At 39.1% G+C, this 17,542-nt stretch overlaps 1 protein-coding gene across 4 annotated transcripts in view; it reads left to right on the top strand.

The window, feature by feature from the left end:
• The window catches only part of daam1b (dishevelled associated activator of morphogenesis 1b), a 76,596-nt gene that overhangs the window by 25,063 nt on the left and 33,991 nt on the right, over positions 1 to 17,542 (top strand). Inside the window, exon 1 of one of the 4 annotated variants that reach the window (XM_084736850.1) lies at positions 14,309 to 14,409. The exons of the other annotated variants lie outside the window; for them this stretch is intronic. The gene's annotated coding sequence lies outside the window, so the exon portion shown is untranslated. Of the gene's footprint in view, positions 1 to 14,308; positions 14,410 to 17,542 lie in introns of those variants that run through there. 4 annotated transcript variants of the gene reach the window in all.

The raw sequence follows: 17,542 nt of genomic DNA, 5'->3' as shown, positions 1-17,542 counted from the left end.
ACTCTACAATCTTTCCATGCCACTTCTGGCAAATACAGAAGTATCTCCTGGGGTATAAGTACCCCTTGTTCAGTTGAATCCGCATTAATTGCACACTTGAGTAGGAATTTCTGTGTCTGATTACCAAAGTATACTGTCATAATTATAACGTGATCGATGTAACAGAAATAGCCTGGCTGTCAATCTCTTTAAAACCCTTCTTTCGTAATTAATTAAAGTTTCTTTATTCTCCAGTCTTAAAGATAACACACAGTATTTTCCCACCATCTGTTCACTGATTAATATCCTTTGGGTCATTAGATTCAAGACGTTACAGTAAATATGTTAGCAGCTGCACATGCACAACATCCAAAACATAGTGGATACAAATCAGAATTGCAAATTAAGATGAGAAAAACAGCTCTGTTATTTATAACCCAAACTTGAACCTGCATAACAAATACAGATTATAAAAGTTAAGCTGCTGTTGTGAAATAGGCAAGTTGTTTGCAATGTCAAGATCTAGAGTATGCTGTGTGCTAAACGTGGCCTTTTTTATTTGGATTTATCACAATTATGAAGGAGCATGTTGGGGGCTACTTATGTTTTATGACCTATTTTTAAACTAAACTGCTCTTTTTTTTCCCCCACCATGTTGGAACTCAGCCAACAAACTGAACCCAGATGACTAAGCTAAAACCCTGGCAAAGATATTGTCGCATGTTTGAGTAGTTTCCCTCTTTGCCCTGAGTCTAACCTCCACTTGAAGGGTTGACCTGAGGAAGAATGCTAATATGTTAAAGAGTGGGGGGTTGGAGAGTTTGTCTGCAGAACAAGTTTGACAACTTTGCCTGCAGAAAGAGCAACAGCCTTTAACCTGCTTTTTAATCTCTGTCCTCCCTACATTTCAGCCGCACACTCCCAAATCCTAAATGCACATTTTTTGGCTTTGTGCTATTATTCATTCATGGAAGAATTAAAGGGGAATACCACTGAATTACTTTTTAACCTCTTTAGGGGGACATAGCAGGTCAACAGTACAGTCCACATAGAAATTGTATACATCAACTGAAAGCTGAAGATTAATTTGAGATGCGCTGACATTTTCTAGTCATAAAGCCAAAATAAATATTGTGCTTGGTTTTGTGCATTTTAACATTTTGAAAATGCAGTCTGTAAGGGCTTAGAACATTATGATGCAAATATGATGTCCATTCCCATGCTCTGCCATGTCTCCTAAGTTATTGCAGTTATTTTTGTGTTGATAGCATTTAATACACAGATTTGGTGCACAACCTAACCATGTGGCCACCTGAGAATTGATAATAATGGGCAGAAAATCCCTCCAGAATACCCCATTAAGACAGCCAGACCTTGAGGAGCACACATTTGCCATGCAGGTATTATTCTTGTTATTCAGCCATCTTCCTGACAAGCAAGCATGACATGATTGGTAACAATGGATTCTTTAGCTTTCAAGGGACAGTTCACCCAAAATCAAAGCTGAAAGCACCAAAAATTATTTTTAAAAATTCAACACCAGTGTCTCTTAGCAGAAACACATTACCTGGTTACTCAAGAGAATCCACAGACCTTGTTGTGAGCAGTTTCATGTTGGAAATACTTTCTTTCTAGTAGCAAGAAAGTAGATCTGGTACTCTCTACGAAAGACAGAAAATAATTCTGACATTAAACTACTCACCACAAGGTCTGTGGATTATCTTAAGTAACCAGGTCATGATAGCCGAGTGCCATTTAGTTCTATTATATTAGAGAGAAGGCAGACATCTCTACTGCCGATATCTCCACAACTCTGCAGCTCACACCAAAACAATCTAGATGGATAAATAGCACTACAGGTAAGAGGAAAATCTGTATTTTTAAACTGTCCCTTTAAAACAGAGCCCACTACAGTGTCTGAAAGACAGTGATGTGGGCCAGGTTCATGGATGTACGCACAGAGTTGAAGAGATAAGGCATGGAACAGTTCAATGTGTTTTAGATAGCATTCAGTCTTATATCTTATTAAAAATGTTATTTTTCCATCTTGTCTATGGCCTCAGGTAACAGAGAGATACAAACAACATAGGGATTTGTTCAAAGCAGCAAGTATCTTTATGGATCAGAGGTATAGTTTCTAGGTCTTTAAAAAACTTGCAAAAATATGTTCGGTCTGAGTAAACTGACCTTCTCTGGAGAAAAAAATAAACCTGTAAAGAGCTAAATGGTACCACAAATTCGATTAACCAGTGTCTGAATCTTTCCCAGGCACCAAAACAACCTAACTGACAAACATCTCTTCATCAACACTTTGTTCATGAAATAGTCCTGCGCCTTGCACTCATCACAGCCTTTATCTTCCGTTCCTGTTTGGTGGTAATGTTTGACCAGATTAGAGATACTGACGCTGCTCTACTAATCTGATTCATCACAGACCGACTGCGACAATAGCTCTGGGTGAAACTTGTGAGGGTCTCGAGTCTGTGTAATGAGGAAGGATGTGGGAAACAATTAGATTACCTCTGTGTGACGTAGGTTAATAGAGTTCCCTATTTCAGGTACAACAGATACTGCAGTGTGTGGGTAACAGTGACTATATAGAATGGTATTGTGTGTGTAGCTTTACTGTGTACCATCAAATGTGCAAAACACAGACAGAATTTTAGGCTGAAGTAGAAAACTGATGATGTTGCTCAGTTTTTGCTGTTTGAACACAATAAACGGCATGATTATGTAGTATGAAACCTCCTTCATAGTGGTGGTAACAGTTGTCATAATAACCCCTGGAAAGTTTGGCTCAGCACCAAAATGCTATGTTGAGTGGCAAACAGGTTGCAACTCGCCATTGTTTTTCCAGTTATTTGTTTATTATGTAATTTTGTAAGTAAAAGATGAGAAAACGGCGAAATATGCCCATCACTGTTTTCCACAGCCCTGAGAGAGAGATTTGTTTTATGCCACAAGCACACAAGAAACTTAAAATTTCTCAAGTTAACCGTTATAAACATCTGCTCCTTCTAAAAGATTATTAATGATTTCTTAAGACTCGTAAACAGACACTCACTCACCCAGCAAACATTCGGCATTAATTTGGACTCTAACCGATGTGAAACCGGCAAACTAAAAAACTTACTCTGACCGAGAATAGAGATTTCAAAGGACAGAGAAACAAATATTTCAATTTGGCATGTTTCCTTAATCTCTGGTGACGTATCACGGTATTTTTATGAAAAATTACAGAACATATATTACAGATGTCTCCTTTAAAATGATAGAAAACACAGAAAATCTGCAAGTCCTTGAATTTGATAAGATGGAACCAGAATGTTTTACTTTTTATCTTGATAAATGACTTAAACGGTTAATCTTCAGACTTGATGAATTTGTTAAATTGCTAGGGCTGCAACTAACAATAATTTGCTGATTAATTTGCTGATTATTTTCATGATTAACCGTTTAATCTATAAACTGTCAAAAAATTGTGAAAAAGTGCTCATAATATATATATAGTTTAGTAAAGATGCAGTAGAAACACTGCAGTAGTGCCCTGTTTTTCTAAATGAACACATACTATATATTGGTGCACACACAGACACATGACATAGAAACTGGAATAACTACCACACCAAAAGAATCATGTGACTTTCCAGCCTATCAGTGTTTTGCTCAGCAGTAACTTCACAGTCAAAATCCTCTGTCGCTACTTCAAAGTCCTGCAAGATCTGAACTTTCTAACCCGCAGTCATGTAGACAAGCATAAAACACATCAGCTGGTGGAAGAAATGCTTCCTTTGTCTTTCTCTCTGCCGTTATCCCTTTCTCTGCGCTCTCTCTGCGTCCCTGTATGTTAATCCTGTAATCTGAGAGCCACTTCAGCACTACTCCCTGAGCCATGTGACATTAATGCTCCAGAGGCAATGCCTTTGTCATGTCTCGACACACAATCCTGTAACGTAAATGCACATGAGCACACAGGCAGCTCTGCTACTGGAACACTGCTGCTGCTCTCACAGTGGGGACAGTTTTGACAGCTCGCTGGTGTCTGACTGGCTGTCGCTGAGAAGTGATTGATTTTAATCTCCTCTTAACCTGCCAGTCAGCATTTCTATCATCGCCCAGTTATTTTCTGATGTGCGTCCAAGTCTGCTGTGTTTATTCATTGTGTACTTACTGCGCCATTAAAGCTACTGCACAGAGTTTTTAGCTGGCTATGAAACAGTCTCAGTTTATTACTGATGCCTGTATACGACCTACGTAAGTGAATCAGTGAGAAGATCGGGTATTTTCTGCGTAGTTGTTCTTAACGTCTGCCACCAGGTAGGAGTCTTCTTGAAACAAAACAAAACAAGCCTTTGTTTACATTTTCCCAGGCGAAGTTACCATTAGTAGTATGTTGGCGAGGGTTGGGTAGCCTTTGAGTTTTTTCTGATACCAGTGCCTAAACAATGTCTTTTTATTGCTAACTGGACTAGCCTGCTTTTGTCATATGGTATCCTGTGCATTCTAAGGTGCTTCTCCTGTTTACATGCAATCGTTTTTTAACATTTGTTGCGCGTCCTGCCTGTTATTGGAATCTTTTTAACCATGTTCAAAGCAGCTACTAGCTAATGGTAGGCTACCTACTGCCAGAGCCACGTAGAGAGTTTGTTATGTAATGTTAACTATTAATGAGTTGTGTGATGACACTTCTGCTGCCTGTAACGTCTAAGCCAGAAAGCAACTATTTAAAGCGACAACTTGGGCATTTAAATGGCACCAAAATCTTTTTGTGATTCTTTCCAGTAGGTACTGGTTGTAAAGGAACCGGTGCCATATCAGCATTAGCTTTTGGTATACAACTCTATTGTTAAATCATTAACAACAAACAGGAGGATAATTTTTCTTTAGATAATTGTATTTTTGACTTTTGACACCAGCTATTAGATGTAACTAGCTAGCTAATGAGTGATGAAGATTAGCAAACTAGTTAGACTTTTGCTACAGAGCAAAACACTTACTAGCACTTGTTAACAACTGTTGTAAATCAGACAGCTAGTTAACGTGTTTTTCCGTGTGCTAGGCTCATCTATGTTGAAAAGAAAATCTTGAAGATGGTTAAAAGATGTTGCTGTGGGACCTGTAAAAGTAACATATAGTATATGTGTATAGTCACATCTTAAGTTAGCAAATGCTAGCAAAACACAAGGTAACTAGCTAGCTAATGTACATCAATTGTTAAATGTTGTTCGTAATTAGTTATCTAATCTTCATAAGTCGTTAGCTAGCTAGTTACATCTGACAGCTAACGTTAACAAAACGCTAGGTAACTAATCTACATTAAATCATGCTAGCTAGTTAACTAGCCTTTTGTGTAACATTGGCTAAGTTGAGATGTGACTATAAGATATATACTTGACTTGTACAAGTCTCCCAGCAATGCCTTGTAGCCATCTTCAAAATTAGATTTTCTCTTTGACATAAATTAGCCCTCGCACACAGCATATCTAAGCACAGGAAACTGGAAAGGAGAAAGCTAACCGAGGTTCCACTGGGCACCAAGCTTGCTCAACTGTTTTTGGAGCACAGAGCAGAAAGGGGTGGGGCTTAAGAAGGGTCAATTAGGTACCATTGTTTCTTTGTTCCATAACTAAACCAAAGAAAATCAGATAGTGTGAAATACAGTGTTTAACATGAAAATAATGGCCAGTTTCCAAAATAACATTGGTTGATCAATAGATCAGTTTGCTTAAAGTTAGAAGCTACTACTGTTGTCTTTGAGCAAAAACATTTGGGAGATTTGAGTTTTTCTGTATTGTGAAAAAGCTTAGCAGTACATGTTCTGTGGTTGTGTTGAGAAATGGAGGTTGTTTTATTACTTATGATTGTTGTTATTGAAAATTTTGTGGTCGAGTCAAAACAGTTTTGAGTTTCACAGATTAAGCAACTCTCCGTGTCCAAGTACTGGGCTGCTCATTGATTTTCAGCTGGGCCGCTCCCAGCTCAGGCTGTGTGTTTTGATGAAAGGACTACCACTAGCCCTCACTGTGTGACTCCTGAGCCTTTTGTTTGCAGCTGTCCAAATTGATCCAAAATAAATTACCAAGTGTAGCGCACAACAGTCGTGGGCGTTTCCAAAAGCGCACTGCAATCCCCAAACCATACTGTGTCTCAGTGGCCTTTTTTTCTTTTTAATACAAGTACGCTTTTGTGCTCAATTGTTTTGTCAGTGTAAGAAATACTGCACAACACAATATAGTGCAGTTGTATGTGATAGCACTACCTTCACTGCAGAGATGCTTTGCATTGAACATGCTGTGGTGAGATGATCATGAAATTGCAAGTCTGATCCATCCCAAATCCTAAATCAGAAAAGAAGATTAAACTTCTGTGCACCAAAAGCCTTTCTGGTCCGCCTGTAACACAGCTGGAGCTATACTCTGTTCAACCACAGCAGTCAGTTAACAGCAGTTACTGGGGCTGCGTGATATTACCAAAATCTCCGCCCAATGTAGGTCATTTCATCCACAATACAAGGATACACATCACAGTATAGCATATGTTCTAAAAATTCATTGAATAAATAATAATAAATACAATATGACACAGCCCTCGACCATGGAAATTTGCAAAGCACAGTTTTCTGGTCCGTGTCAGACTTTTCATTCTCAGACCGCTTTCATGACGTAGAAGGTAGCTCCTCTTTTAGGCACAAGCTCATCGTTTTGTCCTGGGCGTTCTGTTCAGGATAACTATATCCTGTGTCACGTTTACTTTTCTCCATATTTGTTCGTGTTGCCTTCATGCGCATTGTATGCCTGCATACATGCTGTCCAAATGATGAAAAATATTGTAAAGAGTGAGAGTTGCGACACAAGGAAATAAACGCTAGAGTATAATATGAAATAATTTATTTTTATGTGGAAAAGGTAATATCCCAGATTATAGTGAATTGCACATGGCAGCTTCATGGTGGGACACCCAGCGAGTGGCAAAAAGATGACTGAGTGGCAGCATTAGCATTCAGCTTGAATGCCACAAAAACATAAAAAACATGTCTGAAATGGGAAAGAGCTGTTGTGCAACTGACTGCACAAATCGATTCAGCAAGAAATCTGTGCTATCTTTTTACAACCTGCGAAACGACTGGAACAGAAAACCAATTTCCTCGCCAAATGTCAATGTCCATGAACTACTGTTTGTTGTAATGATCTCTATTGAGTCACACTGCCTTTAATTTACATAGATAATTGATTGTTTTCCTCCTGGTTTCACAGTTTTCACTACTCAAGACAGTCGTGTTGCAGTCTTTGGTATTTTCAAATAAAGCCCTTTTCAAGTTTTATGCAAATATACATACGGACAGAAAGATATATTTAAAAGATGCAGTCCGTGTGAGCTGTATCTCAGTCCTTAGAAAAACTTTCAGTCCTCCTTCATCACTTCCAGAAGTATTCAGGTTTAACAGATATTTACTGTGACGATGGTGGTGATTACAGACAGAGAGAGCTGGATACATCAGAGCATTTTTAACTTTTTTAAAACTTATCTGAAAAGTGATCCGATCTGTGGCTGAAAACCGTGGTACCGTCTGAACCCTTTTGATCCGTTGCACTTCTAACATCCTACAAATCTACGTCTACTCCATTCTGTCAGCAGTTTCGTGTTCAATTTTCTTACACATGCCCTTCTCATATTCTATTAGAAATAAAAATACATACAACGGAACCAAGGATTAGGATTAGATTATTTTAATTATCTTCTATGCTCACCAGGAAGAGGAAAGGATCATAAAACGTTAGAGGAGTCATACAAATTGCACAGCCCCAGTCATAACCTTTACATATTTTTTTCATCATCACAGCTAAACCCAAACAGCCCATGGCATGATTTGGGTTTTCTGTGGCTGTTAATGTGACAGGATGATTAAAAGCATGAACACATTTGTGCTGTTTCAGGTTAGAGCAGTGGCATAATCTAAGGATGATAACAATAGCATCATGACAGTTTATTAATTCCTTTTGTCATGACAGATTTCATTTTCATTGGCTCACTCCGCAGAAAGCTCAGAGGTCATGGTCAGACAGAACAATGTTCCTGGAGCAGGGAGGGAGTCTGCGTCTCGCTCAAGGACATTTCATAAAGGTAGATTATTGCTAATTATAGCTCTTAAGCCCATGAGAGTCGTACTGTAACTCTTTTCAAAACAATTTAAGGTGAAGCAACCTTGCTGTCTAATACGGTGTTGTTGTATTGATCGTCTCTACTGCTTTAATGCTCACATTCTCACTCGTTGCCTTTGGCTGTCGAGCTACTTTGTTCAATTAGAAACGTAAGAAAACCGCTCTGCTGCGTCTCGTCCCAACTGTCATTAGTGCGGCTGATCATTTAGGCAGCCGTAGCAGCTGTAGATATCAAAAATTAAAAGCGCTTCTCAGTGCCAGAAACTGCTGAGAGATGGCAGCTGGTGCAGAAGAAGGTATTTCACACATCTGTTTTCAATACACTACTGTCCACTGTGTTCTCTCTCCAAGGTTGAATTCCTGCTCCAAGTCAGGCACATTTTGACTTATTAGCATCAGATTTAAGTTGACCTTTTTGTTGATAAATTATATACAAAGCCACCTATTTATGCGATTATTCTAAAACAGACTACATACTTTCACTTAGATTGTATTTGGTTTAGAAACAGATTTTTTTGTTTTAATGAATAGTTTGATTGCATTCTTTTGCACTTTTTCCTTCATGTTTGCCAGTATTCAGTACTTGCACTTGGATACCAACACCACAAATTTCACTCAGTAGGGCCACTGTTACAGTCAATTTTTGGGTAATTAATGCTGTGTTTTCACTGCATGGTATGGCTCACCTAAACTCGACTCAACATGCTTTTGCTGCGAGGTACTTGATTTCGTTTTCCACTGCAGCTGGTAGCCCCCAAATATAGGTATGATTCTTTAGCTGAGCGTCATAACAACGTTGGAACAATGGATAATTTCATCTTAAGATCTTTTCATTGACAATCAAACAGAGGAACGCCTGCACTTCATCTGTTCATCCATGGTGTGGGTTTGCTGGCTTTTTTTATTTTTTATTTTTTGGTGTCCGTTTTTAAAAATCTGCACCAGTGCAGACAAAAATTGCAGTTGCATTCTGTCAGTGTGCAGGATTTCCATGTTGCACAAGTGACGATTCTCTCCGACCAGTCAGCAGTCTGCAGTGTTTTCACTCGCTATCGTTATCGTGGGGCTGTTTTTCAGATAGAACAAGTGTAGACTGTACTCATTATAAACCCAGTTCTTCCCAACAAGAACAAGCACTGTGGTGAGGAGAAACGGGCAGAAATCTCTAGCAAAACCTTTTAATGCTGTGCGGCCATCTTCCATAATTTTGGCAATGGAAAACCCCAAATGAGAGAGTAAACTCAAGCTGAGCTGAGACGTACCATGCAGCGTTAACACGTCATAAGATTATGCACCTTTATACTGTTTTTTTCCCCCATTGTCAGCCAAGCTTAGACCCAACCCATGTGTGTGCAGGAGAGCTTAGAGAGAAACGTTTTTAAAAGTCTTCTGTGTTCAGTTCTCAGTACGTTTGTAGCTTCTAACTGAATGTTTGTGGTTGGAAGTTTTGTACCATCAGGCTTTATTTTACTGTTTCATGTTTACTTTCAGCTGGACAGGAGTCTCGGTAAGTTACTTCTGAATACGAAACATTTTCTAATAATGCTGCTTCACAATTAAATCTTTTAGTGGAGAAAATAATTGGAAAAGGGGGCAAAAATTAGTTTGTCCACTCAGGTGTCATGTTTCCATCACTGATTGAGCTGAAGCAGTTAAATACTCATTACTACTACAGAGACATTTGACCTGAGAGTGAATGCAGATTCTACCCTTTTCCACTGAAAAAAGCCAGATGTTAGTGGGTGTTGTTGGTTTTTTTTTGTCCAGTGTAAAAGGGGTTTTGAATACTGTGGCAAGGGAAACAACTGCTAGACTGGCATTTGTACAGGCACCAGCAGCAAAAATCCTACCCACTTTATTTCCATTACACGCCGTGTATCATCAGTCCTGATGCCATTCAGTAAATAATATAAATCTTGAAGTAACCTCAAACAGCGGGGGAGTCTGAAGAGATAAGTAAAATAGACAGAACTAAATCAAAGAATAGGAAAAGATGCCTTGGCAGAGCTGGAGGATGACAGCTGGGTGAAAAGTGTCCGCTCATCTTCGAATTCTTGCTCTCTGTTCTTCATTCCTCTCCGCACATGTTAGGAAACGTGAGCGTCTCTGTGTTTAGCTTAACAAAGATGCTCCTCTCGGCTTCTGCCTTTTCTCCAGCCGACCTGACACTTGTGCAGGTTTAACGGGGAGGTCTTGGGGAGGCACCATGCACGGCCTCACGCTCAACTTTACAAACACTGGGATTCTTTTTACAGTCTGGACTCACGCCAGGTCACCCGCCAGACCACATGGTCGCGAAAACAACAAGGCTACCCAAGGATAGAAATCTGCTACAGACAAAGACAGAAGTGTTTGTGTGAATATGGGTGGGCGGGTTTAATTATTAGATGTGTATGAATGAAGGAGTACAAAAGAATCTGTCTCGTACTGTAAGCCTACATAAGTCATGATGTTTCTCTAGAACTGAGTCAATTTATGTCTGTATAAACAGCATTTTTCTTGATTATGCGGAAAGTGCAGCGGTTATATGGCATTATCATCAACTAGCAGACTGTTAACTTGTCAAACATGCCTACTTACTGCAGGGATAATTCCTGGAAAGACTATTAATTCTGCTCCCTTTTACTGCTTTGACAGCTAAGGGTCAGTTTGACTGGTGGACTTGTACCTGCTTGATTTGAGATTTGAAGTAATTTGCAGAAGTGGCAGAAGTACACACATTCTTTACTGAAGTAGAAGTACAGATACTTGTGTAAAAAAAAAAAAAAAAAAAAAAAGACTATGATAAAATAAAAGTACCGATTCAACTTCTTTACTCAAGTAGAAGTGTAAAAGCACAGGCTCTGAAATGTATTCAGCAATATAAAAGTAAGAAGTCGCCCTCTGAAGGACATTTCTACCAGCTGTCTCTGCGCAAAGCTAACTGAAGCTCAACTTTTCTTTTATGTTGTTTTTGTCTTTTATAATTTTGTGTTGTTTGTTTTGTTCCGTCTTTTTTTTGTCTCGCTATAGCTTTTTCATCTTATGTCTTTTGACATAAGATGTCCCCTGATTTCCCTTGAAGTTCTCTCACGTTTTTTCGTCTTTTGCATCATTTCATGTCATATTTGTCCTGTTACATCCTTTTTTGTCTTATTATATACATTTTTTGTCTCATTACAACTTTTACATTGTTTTACACCTTGTTACAACTTTCACATCATTTTTTGTTGTTGTGTCTGTTGTGTGTGACATCCATTGATGGATACGCCAAGGAATCGTCTTTCCCGTGTATTATTGTTCCATCCATTGAAATCAGTCTCGAGGTTGGGAGGCAGCGTGCAATGATGCAAAATAGAAATAATCAGTAATTCCCCTCAAATGCATTAAAACTGAAGTAACAAGCCTGTTTTGAAAACAGTAGGGAGCAAATAAAAAGTTGTCTGAAAAATAAATACTCATGTAAGTGAAGTATGGATACCTTCTTAAGTACAGTAATTAAGTATTTGTACTTAGTTGCCTCCTCTTATTGATAATTTGTGTTCAGTTAGAGCAGGTGACAGTGGAAGGTGTTGTTGTATGTGTGTTGTTCAGGGTCACAAGGCTCACCTGGCTATGAGAGGAATGTCCTCTTGTTCTAACAGGCCTCTGTTATGTTGGGAACCTTGACCGTCTGACAGACAACCTCCGGAGGCTAATGTGGGAGCACTCGGGTCTGGCAGGTTAACAATTACACCACAAGCACAAAGTCTTTATAGTGACACACGGTGTCTGCGTGTTCAGACCTTAAACACTCCCACTCTTTTCCCTCGCGGTCCGACTCTTTGTGCCTTCCCCGCACGGCCGAGCTGTGGCACATCCACAGGTTCCTGCAGCTGGACGGGGACCAGCGCTGTCCCACGCTCACTCATGAGTTTATACAAACTTTACAGCTCGCTTTAGCTAATGGAAAAAGATGGGCAGTTTTGTGGACTAATATGGTCAGAGAGGGCTTTGAATCTCTTCATGCGAGAATAGATGGTGAGCGTGAAGCTGAGCAGCTGCTGCTGAGGCTGCTGGTAGTCTGTTTGGAAAAGTCAAGGATGTGTCAAAATAAATACAGTATTCAGTGTGTTAGTAAGAGTGAGCAGCTGTGTACTTTATCCCACGTGTGGCCATTTGGTCTTGGGTACCTTTTCTATGTAATACACTTTAAGCTCTTTCATTCCCTGCACTTTGTATACATTGGTCCATTTACTGAGAGACCGGTGATTGTTCTAGTAACAGTATAAATTTGGCCATTGTTAGTTTTATTTGACAGTTTGCCCAGTTGTTACAAGTTTGTTGGCCACTAAGAGACACAAGCTGATTTGGACTAATGTCTAGTGTCTTTGATTAAGTGGTCATTGCAACAAATCATCATCAACACAGTTTATTTTGGAGCAAAATATTAAATTGTTAAATTGTATTTTATCTTTGTGCTTTGAAGTGTAAGATTATATTACTTTGTGGTTTGTTTCTTTTGTTTTTATTAGCATCAGCATATTAAAAGAGACATGTTTAAAGAAAGGATTTAAAAAGCATTTATGGGTGCAATATGATATAGGGCTGCAAAATTAGAGGAGCAGTATGTAACAACTGCATGTCCAGAAATCAATACTGCAGACCAAATAGCGAGTTGGAGCCGTAGACTGTATATTGAGTAGGATGTAAACCTATTAAATATACAGTCTATGGTTGAAGCAAGTTGTCAATGTAAAGTTAAGCCTGTTATTCTAAAAACAAAAGCCTACTGCTGCAGAAGTACACAGTCTGGATTGAAGTGACTGCTTGTCTCACTGTCTGCAAAACTCAATTAACATTTTGCTCAATGAAACTGTTACAGTCATCTACTCCTTCATAAAAGATGACTAATGATTTCTTAAGCCTCACAAATACTCATTTGGTGAACATTCGACATTCATTTGAACTCTTGATTAATGTGAAATTGGCAAAAACAAGTTACGGACCAGAATGGAAATTTTGAAGTAGTATTTTTATGATTTATTACAGTAAATATATTACAAAATACTGTCAAAATATAATAGTATTATACACGATATCCAATTTGCAGAAGCTGCAGTGTTTTGATAAAGGACAAATGTGTGACAAAACAAGATTATAATGAAGTAGTGTAGTGCTGCAGAGATGCCCTGGCCTACATATCTTGTTTGTAAGAAAACATATTTCTTATCACTCCCTAACTGTACATAGTCTTCACTGTTTATGTCTTTTTGTATTGTTACAAATCTCAAAATACAGAATCTCAGACAAGCATAAATGGAAGAGGTATACAATATTTGAAACTTACTTTATGGAAATCCTTATCTGACATTTTGCACATTCCTGCATGAGCTTGTATAGCTCCTTCACTAATTTAATTAATTTCATATTTTTTACATTTTTACTATTGATATATCTCTAGATTTGTTTTTTTACATGTCACCACTTTCTTTTTTCATATGTTATATTTATGCAGCTGTTTTTGACTTGCAGAACTTGCCTTAATCTTTATTATTTTTTAAAACTTTTTTTCAGCAAATTCCTTAAATGTGAAAACCTACTTGGCAGTAAAACAGATTCAGATTCTATTGAGAAAAGATGTTTGTTTGGTACAGATCCCGACAAATGTCACTTCATCATGATTTTATTAGTTTTTTCCGTGAAAATGAAAATTGTGGTGCAAAAATCCCCACCATGTGTGAACCATTTTAAATTCAGAATATCTGTCAAAATAATTCCAGCATGATTTTCCTTTTTACCACACCATGCAGCCCTAATTTAAAAATAATATGACAGATTTTGAGATTTCCTGGTGGTTGGAAAAAGTCGCTGACAGCTGTAGTGCCTGTCCCAAATTAGAAAAGTACAGCTTTTGGATAGAGGAAACACAGATGAACCAAAAAAAAAGACTAAACTGGGACAGTGATGCCATCAGACTTTATTTAGGTAGACCACAAAACTGACTTTTTATTGACTCTATTTACACAAAGTTGCCATAGGAAATGTCCTCACTTTCCCTTTTGGAAGAGACAACTTTAGCTGTCGTCCGTTGCCTCAGCCCACTGAGCCGAGTAAACCGCAATCTTCGATTACAGTGAAGTACGTGACCTGACCATGTTAAATTTAGACTGCATCACACTGCTTATGATGCGTTCTGTCTGGGCGAAGCCTCTGACTTATAGGAAAACACTTCAGGAAGAAGGTCAAGTGGACGTGGTTATGTTCAGCGAGCTGACGGTCACTGAGGAAGAACGTCCACAAATTCCTGCAGGTCAGCGCAGCAGCCTCTGTGGTTATGATGTCTTGGCCTCACGCACAGCGGGGAGGGAGACTGTAGAGCTGTTTTTGTGACATGCTGACGACAGTGTCCTCGTGGATATCTGTCTGGACACCATGTCTTTATTTTGCCAGACAGCAGAGAGGTCTTGTGCACTTTATTCCAGTGTTACTGCTTGGAGTCGAGCCAGCAGCTCAGAGAGAGTCTCCTCTTTTGCTCTGCATGTTTGTACGAATTAGCAGTTTGTTACAAATCAAACCTGTTTGTGTGTTTTGTTGCGGTGTAGAGGTCTGCGTCGTCTCAAAAACAGCTCAGTTTTTAGCTTTAGCAACAGTAAACTGTCACTCTTGATGTCTGAATAGCTGTAACCAGAGAACCAAAAGCTCCACGCACAGTTCAGTGAAAAGACGACAATAAGGGCTGTAACATTAAACAAGACTAAGAGTCCACAGCCATGCTAACAGCTCTCTGAGGCTGCAGTGGTTTGAGCTAAATTCTCAACTATTGTGGCAGCATGCTGAGGTGCATCCTCTCACTGATTATTTTGATAAAATGGGATCTCATCTGGCATGAGATACCGATGATAACAGTGACAGTGGCCAAGTGAGTGTTTTTCTTAGGAATGGGAGAAAAAACTTGATTCTCAGAAGTATTATGATTCTTATTTTCATGATTCCTGAATCGATTCTTTTTTATTAATAAAAGTGCTTAGTCCATCAGCTCTGCAAAAGTAGAGCTGATTGAGATAATGAACACAGGATGCTCATCTGTAGATGATAGAAAATCTTGGATTTTGTTTTTGACAGCAAGACTATTATTTATCTCTTTGATTAAAATGTGGATTTCTGGTCAACAATGAAGCATTGTCATGGAAAAAATAGAGAGCAGTAGAAATAGAGATTTTTTTTAATGTGTCAGAGATGCAGGATGTGTAACCAAAAAACATCACTGAACATTTGGTAATTTGTGCTAAACACAAAGTAGGTATAGCAAACAGGTCATTTTGGTTATAAACAGAAGTATTGAACATATTGAAATGGTGCTGAATTACATGTTAATCGATCGCTGAATTTATCCTAAGGGAAATATGAACGTGTTCACCAAATTTCATGGCAATCCATCCAATAATTGATGAGAAATTTCACTCTTAAGTACAAATGTGAAACTTGTGGGGACACTAGATGAAGTCAGAGGGTCACTGAACTCAGTAGGATTCATCCCTCTGATTTTGGTGACCCACTGGGACCGTGAATGTCATCAAGTTGCTGAGATATTTCAGCGGTGGAACGGGCCGACACCCCGACATTACTGTCCCGGGAGCCCCACCATGAGCAGGCATGTCGAAAACCAACCCAAACATACCCTCAAGCATTTGGCACTCAGTAAATGTTGATGCACACTGAATCTTCACCTGGCAGATCAAAACTTTCTGTAATGTGCTCAACCCTCCTCGTCAATGCTGCTCATGTATAACAGCTGATCTCTATGTATTTTTATCTGTGACATAGAGACAGGGCAGATGGGGCTGTAGTCCAACGGGATTGCACACATTTCCTACATTACTGATAAAACTGCAGCTGCTAGAGACCGAACCAAATGTGTCTAATCCTATCTGGTCAGTCAGAGAGCCTGGAAGGGGAAACTGCTGATGATGATTATCAGGATGATTGAGGCAGTGTATGTTTGAGTTTGACGTGTCATCTGTCTTTTAAACAACTTATACACCTTATAATGGACTGTCTCGGGGTTTACAAGAGGGTCTGTTTTTGCTCTTCACTCGCGATGCACCCAAGACTTCAAAACAACAAAAAGCCTCACACACACACACACACACACACACACACACACACACACACACACACACACACACACACCTCTCACCGGGGTCATTGTAAACACACCCCTCTAATCATTGCTCGTTAGCTCTGTAGAGGAAAGCTGATGCTGAATAGGAAGGAAGGGGAGATGAAAAGGCCTGAATACACTAATCCTGGCAAATTATGGTCTCTATTTCAAACATCACACTCTCATGGGGCCTATTGTGTAAACGATATAATTGAATCTTTCAGTGCCTGCCCTCACTGATATGGGACATTGTATTTTCACCTCAAAACTTATGACCTCACCTTAATAACCATCACCGGGACCAGACGGTTAGCTTATACGTGTGGAAAACTCATAGCATCGATATGTTTTGTTTTGCTAATAAGTAACAGTTCTACCCGGGACAACATGGCTGTGTTGTGTTGTTGCCTAGGGGCTCTGGATTTCATCTAAGAGAAGAGACAGTAATGATATTTGTACAAACTCAATTCCAAAAAAGTCATGGTATTGTCTAAAATGCAGGTCTACACACGTACAGATTGTAAAACCTCTTGAAGCAAAATTCAGTAAGCATTTGGGAACTGAGGAAACTACGAAAGTTAAATTCTTCATCATTCTTGCTTGATATACGATGTCAGGTGCTCAGCAGTCCAGGGTCTCTGTTATTGTATTTGGTGCTTCATAATGTGCCACACATTTTCTGGACTGCAGGCAGGTCAGTCTAATACCTGAGCAGAATGTGTCTTGACGTTGTCTTGCTGAAATAAGCAGGGACATCTATGAAAAAGACATAATCTGGATGGCAGCATATGTTGCTCCAAATCCTGTATGTGCCTTTCAACATTAATGGGGAGGACACAATGTCCATAATTTCTGAAAACAGTCTGAAATGTGGACTTGTCAGACAACAGCACATTTTTCCACTTTACTCACCTGTCCATCTCAGGTGAGCTCGGGCAGAAAGTGGTCAGCAGTGTGTCAGGATGTTGTTGATATATGGTTTCCTCTTTGCATGGTAGAGACTTAACTTGTATTTGTGTTTGGCCACAAAGGTTTTCCTATGCCATGCAGTATGCTTTATAGAATTATGTGGGTTTTTAATGCAGTTTTTATTGCACTGCCACCTGAGGGGGTCAAAGGTCACAGACATTCAGTGTTAGTCTATAGCCTTTCCCCTTACATGCAGAGGTTTCTCTGGATTCTCTGAATCATTTAATGACATGGATTGTAGATGATGAATTGATGATGATGGTGAATGATTACAGGCGTCAAATTCAGAATGTGTGTATATTTACAAAAATCA

The sequence above is a fragment of the Lutjanus erythropterus genome, chromosome 15 (genome assembly GCF_056507025.1).
Source record: "Lutjanus erythropterus isolate fLutEry1 chromosome 15, fLutEry1.hap2, whole genome shotgun sequence".
In the NCBI taxonomy this organism is placed as follows: Eukaryota; Metazoa; Chordata; class Actinopteri; order Lutjaniformes; family Lutjanidae; genus Lutjanus; species Lutjanus erythropterus.
Note: the sequence above shows the minus strand (reverse complement) of the source record. Positions and strands in the feature narration are given on the sequence as shown.